General features: G+C 35.7%; 1 long non-coding RNA gene across 1 annotated transcript in view; it reads left to right on the top strand.

The window, feature by feature from the left end:
• The first annotated feature begins 3,077 nt into the window (after positions 1-3,077).
• Positions 3,078-19,572, top strand: part of LOC136847861 (uncharacterized) — a 558,451-nt gene continuing 541,956 nt past the window's right edge. Inside the window, exons 1-2 of the long non-coding RNA XR_010855874.1 lie at positions 3,078-3,560; positions 8,227-8,282. This is a non-coding gene — a long non-coding RNA (uncharacterized lncRNA). The remainder of the gene's footprint in view (positions 3,561-8,226; positions 8,283-19,572) is intronic.

Genomic DNA, 19,572 nt, shown 5'->3' with positions numbered 1-19,572 from the left:
GAATCCATCCGAAAGACTGACAGAGACAGTAGAAGACCCAGGATGGCAATATTAGAGTGTAAAAAATTGGCAATGGAAGGTGTGTCCAAACAGTGTTCAAAAGCCAAGGAGCAATCATACTAGATTATTGATTACGATGTTGTAAGACTTAGCTAAACAAAGTGTGGTGTCATCTAAAGTGGTTTTCAGCACTTAATTATGTTTTAAAAATTAAGACAAAGGCAACTGTACTGTGACTGAATTGTGTAGGCTTGCCTCAACTATTCATTAGTCAGGTAGTACATAAACAAGATATCACAGATGTTGACCTTGTAGTCTACTAAAGATACTCAAAATTAGCTGTCTTCACAGTCTTACACAGTGGATGTTAATGAAGATGAATTCTTATAGCCACAGCAAGTTAATTTTTCACAAAATGTTTAAAAATGGGTAATGATGACTCACTGGAGCTGGAAGAAAATTTAACAATAGTGTTCTTCAAGGCAGGATGGACTGGTAAACATTCAGTATGAGACTTGAAATGTCATTTGATATACAAAATCTTAAATACTGACTAGGTGCCAACAGAGATAACATTGTGAAGTAAATTAAACTGTTCTGGTTTTTACTGAATTATGATTTAGGTTTAATATGGTTTATATTTTGGTTTTCAATACGTTATTTGTTAACGGGGAATGAGGTTCAGTATGTCACTTTTTTTTTCTGTTTTTAAAGGTGGAGCAGATGATGTTATGGCCATTGTAAGTTGGTCCTGCCACTTGGATGTGCATGCAGCTAATAAGCTGTCATCAGATGATAACCTTTTTCCTGCACTAAGCACATACCTCCTAGATTAAAATTAAAATCTCTTTAGTTGAAAGACACAAGAGGAATCTGACTCCTATTACAAGGAGTTTTTGTCCCACATTTGTTTATTGGTCACAGAAGAAACAAGGTTTCAAGACTATAATGCTATCAACGAAGAAATGTGAAAATATCTTTTTATAGAATTACACAAGAAAGTCAGTATTAAACCTGAATATGCAAGCAATGAGAATTAAAGCCATATATTTCCAAAAAAGGATCAAGTGATGCAGGATGCCATTCTAACCTAATAAAGATTGTTGTAAGTTGCCTGGGAATAGGTAGTTTTAAATTGTTTAGCATTCCGAAACAATAGTAATTCAGACAGTCTCAGAGATGCCTAGTGTATGACATAAGAACGAAAGGATTATAGAAGGGCAGAGGATACCCTAAAGGCTCGCTAGGATAGTGATGTTATTCTACCTTAATACTAGATGGAGAGTGAAGACAGTGGTAAGTGTAGACTGACAAGAATAAAAGGTCAGTGTGGGTGTCCATGTTTACCCCATAGGGGGTTGGTAAGGTTGCTTCCAGCGTCCCTTCGGCCCATGCCTACAACCTCTCTCATCCCTTTTACTGTACTTCCATTCATATTCTTTTTCTTTCATCTTACTTTCCACTCTCTCCTTACGATTCAGATTCATAGTGCAACTGCGAGGTTTTCCTCCTGTTACACCTTTCAAAACTTTTTGCTCTCAGTTTCCCTTTCTGCACTGGATGACCTCATAGATCCCAGCTCTTGGCCTTTGGCCTAAATTCTATATACTGTAATCTTTTGTTGTTTATCATAGTGATGGAATTTATAAAGGATTGCAGAGAATGGTTCCCTGGGGGCTTCTACTTGCGGATGAGGTAGTGTTAACAGTAGAATCTGAAAAAGATGAGATGGCAACGCTTAGAAGATGGAAGAAGAGAAGACTGGAAATTGAACATGAGCAAAACAAACCTTATGGTGGCTGGAAATGATGCAAAGGAAAAAGTATAACATGACTATGTTGTAGGGAAGGTGGTTGGACTGAACTCTCTACAAAATGTATGTGGCGCAAAAGATTCTTGGCGCCATTGTAAAAGCAGATGGGAAGAGACGGGATTTACAAACCCATTTGTGATAACTGGGTAAGTCACAGTAAGGTAGATTTTATCTGTTACCTTGGAGACACACAGGACTGCGAGGTAAAAGGTGAGAGAACAGTAAACAAGAGATCAGCTGCGTCATGAAGGAAATGAAGAGAGATAGCTAGATGACTGGTAAATAAAGCTGTCTCGTTAGGTGAGAGAGCAAAGACTTACGATTGTTACAAAAGTCCTCTACTACTCTGAGCAGCAGAAACATGGTTACTGACAAGAGAAATTGAAGTGATTTTGATATTGTTGGACTACAGAATGTTGAGATTCACGGCAAGCCAGAATATGAAGGGAAATTAATTTACTAATGAGGAATACGGGAAGAGACATTTCATCAGGAGGCAGAAACCCGGTAGGGAGGTAGTGCCGTCAGTGTACCTCGCATAGTGCGCTGTAGGCATTATTTAAAGTTCTTTGCAGCGTTCCTTCGGCCCTTAGTTGCAACCCCTTTCATTAAAAAAGTGTAACAGCAGTTAGACATTTGCCAACGTCCATAGAAATGAGGGAGCCAGTTATCATGCTGATAATTTATGCATATGCTGCAAAACCATTTCAACTTTACGCATTGATTGGGAATAACAATCATATATCGTCTGGACTCTTATGAGTGTCAATATTTCCCACATAAATGAAAACCAGTTTGTTCTTTATATCATTTTTTTCCTAATGTAACTCGCTGTGCACCAAGACTATACAACAAAATACCGCCTGAAGTGAAGAGCATACAAGGAGACAGCAAAAAAAACAAAAAAACTAAAGACTCCTCTATTCTTCAGGGGCTACGGTACTGACGAGAAAACACTGAAAGACAATTATAAAATATAAGAAGCACCTTATTTTGAAAACGTACGTGGCACCGCCAGAGAGGGAATTATCCCTGTGGAGGGCTCTACATAAAACCAAACAAAGTGAAGTGAAAGTGAACACATTATAATATATAACTTCATATTCTAAAACACTGAAAGACAATTATAAAATATAAGAAGCACCTTATTTTGAAAACGTACGTGGCACCGCCAGAGAGGGAATTATCTCTGTGGAGGGCTCTACATAAAACCAAACTAAGCGAAGGGAAAGTGAACACGTTATAATATATAACTTCATATTCTCTTAATTTTTCCCATCTTTTGCTTCCGAGCTCCACATTTAAGTACACGATCATTATGAATTACCACAATTTTGCTGTACGTAAGGCCTAAGTAAAAGTCAAGACGATGTATTGATGTTAAAATAAGAGTTATAGGAGGCAAAATCATTAAGAGTATCGAAAAAATAGGTATGAACTCAAATATGATACATGGTGCATTTTATCAAACTCGATATACGGCGATAATAAATAAATAAATAAATAAATATATAAATGAAGAAATAAATAAATAAATAAATATATAAATAAATAAATAAGTAAAAAAATAAATAAATAAACAAACAAACAAATAAATAAATAAATAAACAACTTGTAGTTACTGAGAGTTGACAACTACCCGTGTGCTAATTTGTCTCGCTAGCTTAATAAACCTGTCAGTGTTGTTTCTTGTGGATAGTGTTGGTGGCTTCGTTAATTACTTTCCGATAATTTTTATTATTATTTGGTAAGTTAACATTGTCAATATTATTTATATTTATGAAAGCTTACCATAAATTCTACCGATATAAATATGCAAAACTGGTGGACATCAGGTAATTTAAGTTTAAGGTAGACTTATTAGGCGTAGGTAGCCTACCAAGCTCTATAATGGTTGGTTAGGCTCAGGCTATTTCAAGGCTATGTAGTAATATCATCAGTCTAAATTATAATTATTATTTATAATAGGCTTTTATTATTTCATCAAGCAGAGAGCCCATGTAGTCTGCTTAGGCTAATAGGAAGCTTCTTCAGGGCAACTTAACCTAGCTTAACCTCTGAGGTATGAGGGGGTAACCTAGCATAACCTATGAGGTATGACGGGGTAACCTAGCTTAACCTATGAGGTATGAGGGGGTAACCTAGCTTAACCTATGAGGTATGAGGGGGTAACCTAGCCTAACCTATGAGGTATTATGGGGTAACCTTGCTTAACGTATGAGGCATGAGGGGGTAACCTAGCTTAACCTCTGAGGTATGAGGGGGTAACATAGCTTAATCTATGAGGTATGAGGGTGGTAGGCTTAGGATTAGGCTTGGAACTGAAGCAAAGCTGTGTAAAGGATAAGACCTGATATTGGCTAAAGGTTAGGTAATACCTTGATAGCTTAAGGTAGTTTCTTACCCATTATTTGAACCCTTATATTCCTATTTGTTTCTGCGGAAATATGTACCTGCGCCCTTTGGGAGGAGTCTTCCTTAATGCAAGTTTGAAATGTTAGTTGAAACTAGGTTACAGCGTGGCGAATTGGAGGCAAGCCCACACCCCCATTCACTCATTCTAACCTAATATATCACCTCTTTTTAAGAAGCAGTCAGGTTAAGACATTTTAAAGCACTTGAGTGACCACCAAGACTTCTTTCATTTTTCATTGAACAAGGAAAGGTTTGAAGGCTGTAGGGGTGTTTGGTCATTTTATGTCCTTTGTGTTAGTGCAACCGGTTTTTTATTTTGCAGTGGTAGGTCCAATAAGGAGTGTTTTGGCTGGTTTCCTTCACAGTGGGGAAGTTAGGCAGTTGTGGAGGCAGGCCAAAAGATGTTTGCCAGTTTCTTTAAAGGTGATTACTTTGCTTTTGATACTGCCAACATTCTTTAGCTCCTGAACTGCCCTTAATAAGCCCTAGGCTTACTTCCTGCTGGTTGTCATTTATGGCTTGTGAGGGCAGGCGACCAACCAGTCGTCTCTGCTTAGCTATCCCTAGGTGAGACTGCAGTGTACTCGTGTGTTTGTGGTTGTCTACTCTCTGCCCCTGCCTTGCTTCTGTTCCTGTTGCTATGCCCATTAAGGAATTCAATGCTATTGAGGCTTCTGTAGCAGTTGTCTTGCCTGTCGAGATACCTTTGTGGTATTGAGCACAGGCCTTACTCCTCTCAGTGCTACTACCTGTCTCGACACGTTTTCTACTGTAGCTGAGGACGGAGCAAGGTGAAGAAATACAAGCTCATACTTCCTTCTAATCTTCTTTGAAGTCTTCCACCTCTTTCTTCTCCTCGTCTTCTGCCCCTTCTTTCTACTGTAGATGAAGAAATAGAGGTCTTAGAAGGCCTCGTGCAGGAAGTTCCATTGGACTTTTAAGTGTGTGCCTACGTGAGTAGACAGAAGGTTCACATTGACAGGTCACCACTGGGTAATGCGATGATCTGAACTTACATGGTTGTGCTGACACTCAGGCTGTGTTTTGTTTGTCCAGAATTCCCAATGTACACTTGTGTAATACCTGGATTCTAAGCATGTTAATAGAGGGTTGACATGCAAAATCTCTGCGTTACGATATTGCTGGGTATCGTGACAGTCTGTATACACATGATCCTGCAGACACTTGGGCAGTGCTTAGTTCGACCAGAACTCCTGATGTTGATGTGCATGATTCCTGAATCATGCAAATGTAGACAGAGGATTCAAGTGCAAAAGGTCGCATCATTACGATGTTGATGGATATCATGGTGAGTTCTGTGCACATGATGTTCAAGTACACAGGGTGTTCTCGGTTCATCCAAAACATCTGATGTGCCTGTTGCCCCTACCAGTTTGGGGTTGGGCCAGCTCTGCTAAAGTCTGTGAGAATATGGACCAAAATTGTGGGCAGGTACATGTTAACCTCGGCGTATGATTCAGTGATCTGTATTGCCAGATCTAATCATTTGTGTCTATGGCCTGGTCCCAAGAGAGACCACTAGGGCAGACTGGCGTGTCAACCTCTCTTTTGGGAGAGGATCCAACTTATGCTTTAGAGAATCTGTTAGGACTTTAGAGTCTTTCTCCTTTGGAACCCCTTCATGCAGAGTTGGAATGGTTTTCTAAAGAGATTATTAGGCTTGTTAGCTGAATGAACCGCAGCCAAGCAACCAGTGCTCTCCATCGAATCCATCTTGTCAAAAGAAGGTACTCTAGGGTTCACTTCTGAGGCAAGGCAATCATTCAGCTGCTACGGTTACTGCTTGCTTGTTGTTTCTTGGATCAAATTAATAGTCTGCTATCAGATCAAGTTCTTTGCTTGTCCAGTAGATTGAGCAAGTTATTTTTCCCACTTTTGACTTACAGACTGACAAATGATCTCCCAGTGAAGAAATACCTTAATGGTTCTTCTTTCTTAATTATGGCGTATCAAAAGAGTCATGAAGCCATTCAACATGGCCTCTTTCTAGGTAGCACTGTGGTTTGACCTTTGGTTGAATATACTTGCTGACTTTGCCGTCTTCTAGACTTATCAGTAGATATAGGAAAAGGGTAGTTGGAGCTTGGTAGCAGTACGGTCAGTTAAAGTTAGGTGGGTGGGAGGAAAGACATTCACCAACCTTTTCCTTCTGCTTCAGAGATTATGTTGGGTTGTTGAGAGTGCAATTTTTCTTTTGAGTTGTTATGACTGTATGCTCTGATTGATTGTCAAGTGAAACTTCCTTCATCTTTTTTTTTTTTATTGTATTTAAGGTGTATGTGTACTTTGTTCATCATGGATTTGATGAAGAACAGTGAAGAGCAAAAGGTGTGAGGGACATGCTTGAGTGTTTGGTTGCTTTATGTCCTTGGTGTTATTGCAACCAAGTTTGCTTTTCTGGGCTGGTGCTAGGATTGTGCTGGCTGGTCATCTTGGCAGTGGAGTGGTTTGTCAGCAGTAGTGGAAGGCCAGAAAATGTTCACAGGTTTCTTCGAAGGGGATAAATCCTCCTTCGATACTGCCAAACCATTTAGGCTTCTGGACTGTCTCCTCTCTCTCTCTCTCTCTCTCTCTCTCTCTCTCTCTCTCTCTCTCTCTCTCTCTCTCTCTCTCTCTCTCTCTCTCTCTCCTCTTGCTCGTGACGTTAGGTGAACAACTTGCACTTTTCGACCCACCTTCCGCTGCTGTTCCTGCTGCTGTTCCTGCTGCTGAGCCTCCTATAGCAGTTGTCTTGCATGTGGGTGTATGCCTGCAGTATCACGAAAAGGCCGAACTCCGACAGTGCTTCCTTCCTCGACATAAAAATGGTTTATTTTATCATATCGCGAAAAGATAGCCCATGACATTTTTATTCTTAACTAGGTTTAAAGACCAGGAGAAAGTCTTTCATTTTATGGGTGAAGGTGTTTGCAGTAAACAGTGAAATTGTCGACCAGACTTTATAGAACAGGGCCGTCTAAGTTATTTAGTCTGAGGACCACCCTTGAAAAAACAAAAAGTCTTGTGGGTCACCTGTGTGTATGTATGTATATAAAAAAGAGAAATATACGTTTACTTATTTTTCTCTAGCGGGCCATTTTCAAAATCAAACGGGCCACTTTTGGCCCACGGGCATGGGGTTGGACGCCCCTGTTATAGAATAACATTTAAGACCATAGAAAAAATAACTGCAGATTGTAGTAGTTTTACATGATGGAGGCAAAACCAAATGTGAAATATTCTGACAGGGAGTCCCTGCAGTTTTTGGTCTCTTGTGTACCCAGGTTTCAGACATATTCAGTGCAGTCCCACTTCGTTGAGATCGTAGAGTAGCACTTAAGAGTTAAAAATTTTTTGCGTGAATGTCCAAAATATGATCGACATTGATTGTCAGGTTTTGGAAAAAAAAATTAGTTAGGAAAATGTTATATTCTCCTTTATTTTCCAAAAACCCAATTGTAAAATTTACAGGGAAATTTAAATTAATAGATAGGATCAAAACTTTGTAATTAATGGAAATAAATCCTTCCAGCCAGCCCCTTTGTGAGTTAAGTAAATAAGTTCAGTAGTCTAGTTAAACTATTTACCAATAATAATAATAATAATAATAATAATAATAATAATAATAATAATAATAATAATAATAATAATAATAGTAACTACTTCTAGCATAAGGTAAATATACTTAACATGCATAGTATATTTAAGAAGCATTGAGAATGCAGATTTTGAAGGGACATTTATTAACTAGCTTCTAGATCACTTTTGCAATATTATTATTTATTTTTTAATTATGTTTCGTGTCCTTTTTTATCGGGGCAGACATGGTATCAAACAGACAGGCTTTGAAGGTTTTCAGGTAGTGCTGGATTCCTAGGAGTGTCTCCTTGGAATGGGAATGAGGATAACTTTCACCATTTACTGATTGTAAAAATTCAGTACAGACCATTGATAAGAATTACCTTGCTTTATATCTAATGATTCCTTTTAAATTTCAGAGGTAAAGCAAACTGTCTTGTTGCTGGTAGAGAGACCAAAGACTTCTTCGATAAAGGTGAATACACTAATAATATTGTTTGTTTGTATTTAGCTTTAGGGCAAATTAGAGAGATGTTGGTGTAAAAGAGGTAGTTTGAGCCTCCCACTAAATGCATTTTGTAAAAATTTACGGTCTACAGTTCAATAGGAATGCTCTTGGGGAAGGTTAGCAGAGTATTTTTTTTTTTTTAGTTAAGTATTGCTGATTATGAAACAGTAATGAGAATTGCTTTTCATGATTTTAATAGTTTTGCCCATGAAACTGAAATGTTTGCTATATATATATATATATATATATATATATATATATATATATATATATATATATATATATATATATATATATATATATGTGTGTGTGTGTGTGTGTATACAATGTCACAATGTTTATTGAGCTAAACGATTGTTATGCTGCGTCAAGTATCGTCAGTTTCATTTCCTTAGATTTTTCTCCAACGTGCATTTATCGAATATGAATGCGCTTACGTTAATTCAAAAATTTTTCCGAGTATTTTACTGTACTTGTCTTTGGTATATTTTTCTCTTTCATGTTAAATATTCCATTAATTTGCATAGCATGTTAATGGCCTTTAGGCCCTTTTTCCTTTGAATTTGTGTTTATATTGATCGATCATCATTATCATCATGTGGCCTTTTAAGATAAATTATCTTAAAACTCAGGCATTCAGTTCTCTGAAACTACTAATAATTAGGTAGAAGGAAGAAAAGTCAATTACAGGCAAGAATTTGCATTATTACCCCAAGCACCCATATATTCATATATTTCCTTAAACATTCAGAAAATTAGGCCACGATATATAAACAATATATCATTAAGTTTTTGAGAAATTGTTTCTGGAGAAGTGGCTAGATTAGGTCCTAGAATTTATATTACTGTAACGTGGTAACGTCATATGAACTGAAGACCCCATATTGGGGAAAGTGACGTCTAGTTTTGTCTTCTGGTTATATTAAAAGACTCCCGAATTCGTGACAAGTGTCATTCTGTTTAATCTGGGGTTGGGTTTGTTTACATTTTGTTTCTTCTTCTCGCTGCGCTGTATGATGACTTTGTGTGTAGTTAATTCTTCTTCTTGCTGTACCATGTGTTGACTTTAATGCGTAGTTAATCCTTCTTGCTGTGACATATGTTGACTTTATGTGTAGTTAATTCTTCTTGCTGTACCATATGTTGACTTTGTGTAGTTAATCCTTCTTGCTGTACCATATGTTGACTTTATATGTAGTTAATCCTTCTTGCTGTACCATATGTTGACTTTATGCTTAGTTAATCCTTCTTGCTGTACCATATGTTGACTTTATGTGTAGTTAATCCTTCTTGCTGTACCATATGTTGACTTTATTTGTAGTTAATCCTTCTTGCTGTACCATATGTTGACTTTATGTGTAGTTAATCCTTCTTGCTGTACCATATGTTGACTTTGTGCTTAGTTAATCCTCCTTGCTGCACTATATGTTGACTTTCTGTGTAGTTAATCCTTCTTGCTGTACCATATGTTGACTTTATGCGTAGTTAATCCTTCCTGCTGTACCGTGTGTTGATGTCATGTGTAGTTAATCCTTCTTCTTGCTGTACCATATGTTGACTTTAGGTGTAGTTAATCCTTCTTGCTGTACCATATGTTGACTTTATGCGTAGTTAATCCTTCCTGCTGTACCGTGTGTTGACGTCATGTGTAGTTAATCCTTCTTTTTGCTGTACCATATGTTAGGCTAATCCTTCTTGCTGTACCATATGCTGACTTTAGGTGTAGTTAATCCTTACGTAGTTAATCCTTCTTCAAACTCAGAGGTGTAGTTTGGCTTTGTAGATGTTGTCATTTGTTTGTGTAATTGTTTTTTCTTGAATATGTTTCAGCTTTTATGTTTTGCAGGAGAAAATAAGAGCATTTAAGATTCTGCTCAAACGTTTGTGAGGTTGTTTTATGAATAGCTGCATTTCAAGTTTTATTCGCGAAAAGTTAAAATTTTAAAAATTTTATGATTTGGTTATAAGTGTTTTGGTTTTAGACTTATTATTATTATTATTATTATTATTATTATTATTATTATTATTATTATTATTATTATTATTATTATTATTATTTATTTTTTTATTTTTGGTCTATCACAGTCATCCTATTCGACTGGGTGGTTTTTATAGTGTGGGGTTCCGGGTTGCATCCTGCCTCCTTAGGAGTCCATCACTTTTCTCACTATGTGCGCTGTTTCTAGTAGTACATTCTTCTGCATGAGTCCTGGAGCTACTTCGGCATCTAGTTTTTCCAGATTGCTTTTCAGGGATGTTGGGATCGTGCCTTGTGTTCCATTATTATTATTATTATTATTATTATTATTATTATGTTATTATTATTATTATTATTATTATTATTATTATTATTATTCAGAACAAGCCCACCACAGGGGCCATTGATCTGAAATTCAAGCTTCCAAAGAATATGGCGGTCATTAGGAAGAAGTAAGAGGAGGACTGATTCCGAAGATTAAATGTGTACCGGGTATATTTTTTATGTCCTTTTGTTGGACCTTATTTAAGAACTCGTGATTTTGATGACTGTGATTTTGTGGTCAATAAAATTCTGTCCCCCGTAGTGGGGTAGTGCCGTCAGTGCACCTCATGTGGTGCACTGTAGGCATTACTTAAGGTTCTTTGCTGCATGTCTTCGGCCTCTAGCTGCAACTCCTTTCATTCCTTTTACTGTACCTCCTTTCATATTCTCTTCCTTCTATCTTACTTTCTACCCTCTACTAACAGTTAATTCATAGTGCAACTGCTTTGAGGTTTTCCTCCTATTACATGTTTCAAACCTTTTACTGTCGATTTCCGTTTCAGCGCTGAATGACCCCATAGGTCCCAGTGCTTGGACTTTGGCCTAAATTCTATATTCAATTCAGTTCAATAAAACTGTCTTTCTGTCTTTGCTGTGAGTCTGTCTGGTCGGAGTCCCAAGATGTGAAGGTGAGACTCGTCATTGGTTTGTTGTGCGCCGCCCAGAAAAGGTCTTCTTGAGGATGGCAGAATTTTCATGTATTGACGTATATGAAATGCTTTTTTTTTCCCCTCAAGATTATCATTCAAAATTAAGTTGAAAGACGAGCTCTGGGGTCCGCAACCGCTTGCACGTCGTGGCGTGACGTTACCCTGAGCATGTTTAGATGCAAAAACTTGTGTTAACCCAAATTACTGATTTATTTATTGATTTTGTGTCATCTTTACCTTATGGATAAATTGCAAAATCATTTTACTCATATGATATTCCAGTTTATCAGTTTATATTAATTTTCCGTATGTTTTTTTATAATTACCTTAGGAACAAATTGCAAAATCATTTTACGCATTTGACGTTCCATTTTATCAGCATATATTCATTTTCCTTAGTTTTTTTGTCATAATTACCTTATGAACAATTTGCAAAATCATTTTACGCAGTTGACATTCCGTTATGTCAGCTTTAATTAATTTTCCTGAAGTTTTTTGTCATAATTACCTTATGAACAAATTGCAAAATCCTTTTACGCATTGGACGTTCCATTTTGTCAGCTTATGTTAACTTTCCGTAAGTTTTTTTTTGTCATCTGTACTTTACGAGCAAATTACAAAATCCTTTTACCCTTTCGAGGTTCCATTTTATCAGCTTTTTAACTTATATTAACTCTACTTATTTATTTTTGTAATTTTTACTTTATGAACGAATTACAAAATCCTTTTGCGCTTTTGACGTTCCATGTCATCTTCGCCGGAGTTGAATGATATTTACTGAACGTCGTATAAGTATATAATCTTTCATAAGCGTCTCGTTGAATTAGTTTTTGACCAACTTATGGTTTTGCGTAGGCATTTAATTAGGCTACACAGAGAAGGTTTGTGTTTTTCATCCTAATTTTATTATTAGTTTTCCTTACTCACTTCCAGTTTTGTAATACTTATAATGACGCTTGTCCTGGGTCATCTCTCTCTCTCTCTCTCTCTCTCTCTCTCTCTCTCTCTCTCTCTCTCTCTCTCTCTCTCTCTCTCTCTCATAGACACCTGTCCTGGGTCATCTCTCTCTCTCTCTCTCTCTCTCTCTCTCTCTCTCTCTCTCTCTCTAGACACCTGTCCTCTCATCTCTCTCTCTCTCTCTCTCTCTCTCTCTCTCTCTCTCTCTCTCTCTCTCTCTCTCTATAGACACCTGTCCTGGGTCATCTCTCTCTCTCCTCATAGACACCTGTCCTGGATCATCTCTCTCTCTCTCTCTCTCTCTCTCTCTCTCTCTCTCTCTCTCTCTCTCTCTCTCTCTCTCTCTCTCTCATAGACACTTGTCCTGGATCATCTCTCTCTCTCTCTCTCTCTCTCTCTCTCTCTCTCTCTCTCTCTCTCTCTCTGTCTGTCATGTAGACTGTATATTTGTGCGCATTTGTATATTCATTTAGATCTTGATACAGTATACACTACGCATGCGTGGATACCGCGTGTTTAATTGCTAATTTTCGAGACAGCTGTGGGTCAATATTGCTGTGTCTATCGAAATCTATACTCTATTTGATCTGTAATTAAATGGTGTAAATTAAATTACATAAGATACTATATGAATACAAAAAAAATTCGTAGAAAATACTATATGAAAAAAAAATTAGTAGAAAATATCTGAATGAAAAAACCGTAGAAAATACTAGATGAATAGCCTACAAAAAATTGTAGAAAATACTATATGAATACAAAAAAAATTCGTAGAAAATACTATATGAATATAAAAAAATTCGTAGAAAATACTCTATGAATAGGAAAAATTCGTAGAAAATTCTATATAAATAAAATAATCGTAGAAAATACTCTATGAAAAAAATCGTAGAAAATACTTTATAAAAAAAGTCGTAGAAAATACTGTATGAATAAAAAAATTAGTAGAAGATACTATATGAATAAAAAAATCGTAGAAAGTAATATATGAATAAAAAAAATTCGTAGAAAATACTATATAAATAAAAAAAATGTAGGAAATACTATATGAATACAAAAAATTCATAGAAAATACTATATGAATAAAAAAAATATGTAGAAGAAGATACTATATGAATAAAAAATCGTAGAAAATACCATATGAATAAAACAATCGTAGGAATTTGAATTAATGTTTGAAATTTTTGCAGATTTTTTTGTGACGACGAATGACCGCATTTGAATACATCTCCGTCTGTACCCTAAAACAATTCTCCTTGTATTTTAATAATGCACTTACGTCTTTGTATATATATTTACTTATTTATTTATTAGTTTGTTAATTTATTTTTTTCTTTTCTGATAACTGATCCCGTCTCTCTGTATTTCGCATTACCTTCTGTTACTCCTTTCAAATGAACACCATATTCTTTGGGAGCTTGAAATTCAAGTCAGTGGCCCCTGTGGTGGGCTTGCTCCATATGAATAGGGTTCATAATAATAATAATAATAATAATAATAATAATAATAATAATAATAATAATAATAGTAATAATAATAGTAATTAAGATGCAGGTATAGGCATTGATTCACAGGAAAATTATATTGTCATGAATTTAATGGTTTTCATTATAAGTATCTTAATTTTCAATGTCCTTTTGTATTAATGGGGTTTCTGAAAGGTATTATTATTATTATTATTATTATTATTATTATTATTATTATTATTATTATTATTATTATTATTATTATTATTATTCAGGAGGTGAACCTTATTCATATGGAACAAGCCCACCAAAGGGGCCACTAACTTGAAATTATTATTATTATTATTATTATTATTATTATTATTATTATTATTATTATTATTATTATTATTATTATTATTATTATTATTATTATTCAGCAGATGAACCCTCTTCATATGAAACAAGCCCATCAAAGGGGCCATTAACTTGAAATTCAAGCTTCCAAAGAACATTGGAAAGAAAAGGCATTGGATTGCAAAGCTAAATAGGTTAATTAACTTTTCTTGCCTTATTCATATGGAAAGCTGCAACATGTTATTGAATTAAATGTAGATTCTTAAGCTCAGCAGCTGTGCTAAGTAGGGGGCTATTGACCCAAATTTTAAATTGTTTAATGAATGTGAAGCTTAGTATCAATGATAAATAGGTATTTTTAGGAATATTATAACACGTTCATGTATTTATTTTCTGAATATTGTCCTCAAGGAATGGTATATTTTTGTAAATAACTCATGGTGCATTTACAAGAAAAAATGAATGACATGAATTGGTTGCTTATTTATGTATTATCGATTTATAGAATCATGGGCAGTTATAAAAAATATCGGTTTATAATATCATCAATGTCACAGGCACTTATAAAATACTTATATAGAAAAGAAAGGAAGTCAGGTCATTTTTCTTTTTTTATTTTTATCTTTTTGCTTGTTACCTGTCATGAAAATATCAGGCCTATGTGATTTCTCTGATATTTTGGAGGCTTATAAAATCACGCCAAAGCTATTCTATCTAACAGATTAATATTCCTATAGATTGCCCCAAAGTCCTCGTTATTGGTGAGAACTCCATCCCTATTCCCATTCTCACGGATTGCACAGGTGACCCGCTCTTCAAGTCCACCATCTTGTTTAATTTGTAAAGGTTTGATCTCTCCGGCGTCCAATCACAGAGCTCCATCCCATTCCCGACCGGCCAATGAAACGCCAGGATTTCCTGGAGCTCCTCCCCGCCGCCGTAACGCTGGTCGCCGCCGGCCAATCGGAAAGGTTGGTCCGGCGGCCGTTTTGTGCAAAGCTTTGCGCCGAGTCAATATGAAAAAGGTTCCGATTAAACACAATCAAGCGTCATTACTCGTTTTGACCTGACAATGGCCTTTGGAGGCGAAATGTCTCTTTGCGTATTTTCGCCGCGCCGGAATGCGTCCGGTGCGGAACGCTCTCGGGAGAAGGCGGGTAAAATCAATAGACGAAAATGATCGTTGGAAGCTCTCTCTCTCTCGGGCGGTCTCCATGCGTGCGTATCTCGCTCGCGGTCCGGAGAGAGAGAGAGAGAGAGAGAGAGAGAGAAAGAGAGAGAGACACACAGAGAGACCAAGTCGCTGTCATGTCGAGCTAGCGGGCGAGCCGGAGAGCGGGACGTCCGTCTTCCATTGCGCTTTATCACAGTCCTGTTTACGAAGAGGAATCGGCAAGCAAATAGAACCCGCCGAAAACGGGCGTAGTCTTTTAATCAGTTGTAAACATTTTTCCCTTCCCAGAATCCCTCATTTTCGGAGTTCCGCCAGCGCGAGATTGTTGCCACACGCCGCCAGATGGCTGCCAACCGGCGGCAGCCAAGCTTTCAGATAGCGATGGTCGCTGCAAAAGGCGGCGATAATTCTTTTTATATGGGGGGAAATGTGCTTGACGAAGAAGGCGCTTATGCCCTTGAAACGTTCGTTGATAGTAGGTGATTCGATGGGAAATTTATCAGTGTATATTTAGCCATTTTTAAGGCGGATTCTGGCATGTTCGAATTCCTCCATTGAAGTCGGGTTTGTTGATCGCAAGAGACGGAAACGAGATGCTGTTGAGTTCTCCGATATTATTATTATTATTATTATTATTATTATTATTATTATTATTATTATTATTATTATTATTATTATTATTCATAAAAATGTCATAATAGCATGAGACGCTAAAATGGTGAAGAAATCCACAGTGGTGTAAATGCAAATATTTATTAGAAATATATATACAGACGCTTGTATAAATACTTCTGATATATATTTATAGTTGCATCACTGTGGATTTCTTCACAATTATTATTATTATTATTATTATTATTATTATTATTATTATTATTATTCAGAAGATGAACCCTGTTCATATGGAAGAAGCCCGCCAGAGGAACCATTGACTTAAAATTCAGGCTTCCAAAGAACAGAAGGTAATAGGAAATCCAGAAAGAAGGGACTAATTATTAGAATAGGAAAAATATAAATGAGTAAATTAATGAATAAATAGATAACAATGTAAATAAATTATAAGGTACAATATGATAAATTTTTAATTTACGTAAACATGTTTCTTTTTCAGGTAAACCTGATTTTATTGTCGTAAACAAAATCTAATTTACTAATGGATAATTTTTTTTTAGTTTAGCAAAATATCGTAACACAGTGATTCTTAATATTTTTCAGTGTATGTACCCCTTTCAAATCAGCAGTCAGTTGTCGCACCCCCTGAATAATAATAATAATAATAATAATAATAATAATAGTAATAATAGTTATTATTATTGTTATTATTATTGATTATTTTTTATTTTTATTTTTTGCAGGAAAAAATAACATGCGTATATAAAAATTATTTTGCTTTAATTATTCATAGGCATCCTATCACCCTTTAGGAACCTGCTTCGCACACCCCCCCACCCCGGGGGCGCGAGCACCCCTGGTTAAGAACCTCTGTGACGTAACAGAACCAGCAAATACAACGACTTTTAAGTTCATTATATTTTGGTTTAATTTTTCTTTTAGCGACTTGGCAAGAGTAGATATAATGCTAGGTTGTGGGTAAGCGTTTTCTAAATTTGAAAGTATAAGTTTCCTTTAAGAGAAAGTCGCATTGTATTAGAACCTGGCAATAACCGCTTTCAGTAATTTCCTGTAATAATAATAATAATAATAATAATAATAATAATAATAATAATAATAATAATAATAATAATAATAATAATAATAATAATAAATGATCATCATCATCGTTGTAATGTTTAAGAACCAGATATTCTATATATATATATATATATATATATATATATATATATATATATATATATATATATATATATATATATATGTGTGTGTGTGTGTGTGTGTGTGTGTGTGTGTGTGTATAATATAAAATATAATATATATAGGCCTATACTGTACATATGAATGTGTGTAATTACTAATCAATTGAGGGTTGTCGGTGGTGGCTTCGTTATGCTAGATTGAAAGTATGATTAATTACAGATTTTCTTTTTTTCGAACGATATTACATCATCTGGGAAATTATATATATATAATATATATTATATATATATATATATATAAATATATATATATGTATATATATATTTACTGTTTGGTTACTGCTTGCCTACCGTTTTATTAAGTAACATTGCCGATAACCTCAGCGAACTTTCTAACTAATATTTCATTTATTTACGTCCATATCTACTTATACCATTGTTTGTTTGTTGATTTGTCTTCGTTATTTATATCTTATTCTCTTCTCTCTTTTTCCTTATTCCTTTAGTCTCATTACGGCGTTCTATTCTGCTTGATCTTGCTTTATAAGTGTTTATCCTGGTAGGGAGTTAGTGCCGTCAGTGCGCCTCATGCGGTGCACTGTAGGCATTACTTAAGGTTCTTTGCAGCGTGCCTTCCTTCTGCCCCTAGCTGCAACCCCTTTCGTTCCTTTTACTTTGCCTCCTTTCATATTCTCTTTCTTCCATCTTACTCTCCACCCTCTCCTAACACATGATTCATAGTGCAGCTGCTTTGAGGTTTTCCTCCTTTACATTTTTCAAACCTTTTTACTGTCAGTTTCCGTTTCAGCGCTGAATGACCTCATAGGTCTCATTGCGTGGCCTTTGGCCTAAATTCTATATTCAATTCAGTTCAGTTCAATTATACGTGTGTATGTCATTTTAGTCCTGATTTATATTCCTGTTCCGGTGATAATGACAGGATTACTAAGTGACCATTTTAGAATGATCTGTTCATGTTCAGATAGCTCTACATTTATAATGATTTATAGGTATTTTGTCTGTAAATTACAATATTTTACTCTTACATTATGTAAATATTAACAACAACTAAACTGTTCTCCGGATGGAAGTCCCCTGGTATGGATGCATATTTTAAACATTTTTCAGAATGTTTTACAGGTATTATATGTGTAAATTGCAATTTTTACTCATATATTATATGGACATTAATAACCAAACTATTCTGCGGATGGAAGTCCCTTGGTATATTTTAAATTTGTTTCATTATGGTTTATAAGTATTTTATCTGTAAATTGCAATTATTTACTCATATATCATATGAATATTAATAACCAAACTATTCTACGGATGGAAGTCCCTTGGTATAGATGTATATTTTTAAAAACTTGAAGTTAATTCAATCTCACGTCACTGCTGGGCCTGAAGTATATTTTTTGTGTTAGGTTGGGGAGTTGGGGTAGGGAGCGGTGTGTATATTTGGTTGGGTCTAGTTGGGAGAGGCGGGGGTAACTTTTGCTCTTAAAAAAAGAGTGTCAGGGGTGCTACTGTAGCGTCAGTGGCGCTCTGGAACTTTTGTTTTTCATCGTGATCGGGTTATGTGTCTCTGTTTTAGAGTTTGGTGAAGGTGTTCAGGTCTTGACAAGAAGAGTTTTGAATGGAGAACTTCTTACGGCATGAGAACAGTATTCCGCACAAGGGTGGATAAACATCATTAAAGTGTGAGGTAGCTGCGCAAGTGAGAAGCATTGAAAGTTCACATGTTAGATGAGAACAGATTTAGAAAGGCCGTTTTTCTACAGCCGCTTTTTGTCATCAGTTGGAAACGTACCATGACTAGACGGGAAATTAACTTGTTTCATGTTTACAAAATGCATATGAAAACTATATATATATATATTTTTAAATTTTAGCATTCCGTAGCATTCTCCCCTGCGGCATCTATGTAACACTTCACGTATTAGTTTTGGTTCTTACATAGAAATTATCTTCGCTCCGTTAATCACATAGGGAAGTTATTAGTTCTTAACATTGAAGGCTATTCTCTTTATAATGCATTCATACATTTAGAAAACTGCTCAGTCATAAGTTGTCTCGTTATTTGAAACAGGAAACTGGTGGGATATTGAATAAGATGTCTCTAGATTGTAAGCCTTATTATTTAATTCAGTTCCTACTTTCTGTAGTGTTTTTTCCCCATTCTGACTTCTTAAATCTTTTTTTGATTGCGGTAGCAGTTAAATTTGCAACTTATAAATTGAGTGAAAGGCCTCCTATTTTTTTCTCAATAATTTTCTCTAGCCCTCATAGTGACTTTTACCCACATAACTATTATGAATGGAAAAGCCTTCAAAAAGTATAGTTATTTATAGAAGTTTCCAGTTTAATTCTGGTTGTTTTATTGTGTAGAATTACCTTCCCATTTGTTCTCAGTTTTCTAACCCTAGACATGAGCTTTTCTTGAACGTTATTGTCCGCCACTCTCTCTCTTTCTTTGTGTTCATTTTCCGACAAAATAGGTGTCCCATTTTTCAGTGGGCCATATAAACTATGACCACCAGGCTATGAAGACATTTGGA

The sequence above is a fragment of the Macrobrachium rosenbergii genome, chromosome 17 (assembly GCF_040412425.1).
Source record: "Macrobrachium rosenbergii isolate ZJJX-2024 chromosome 17, ASM4041242v1, whole genome shotgun sequence".
Lineage (NCBI taxonomy): Eukaryota > Metazoa > Arthropoda > Malacostraca > Decapoda > Palaemonidae > Macrobrachium > Macrobrachium rosenbergii.
This window is presented reverse-complemented; position numbering and strand designations above follow the sequence as displayed.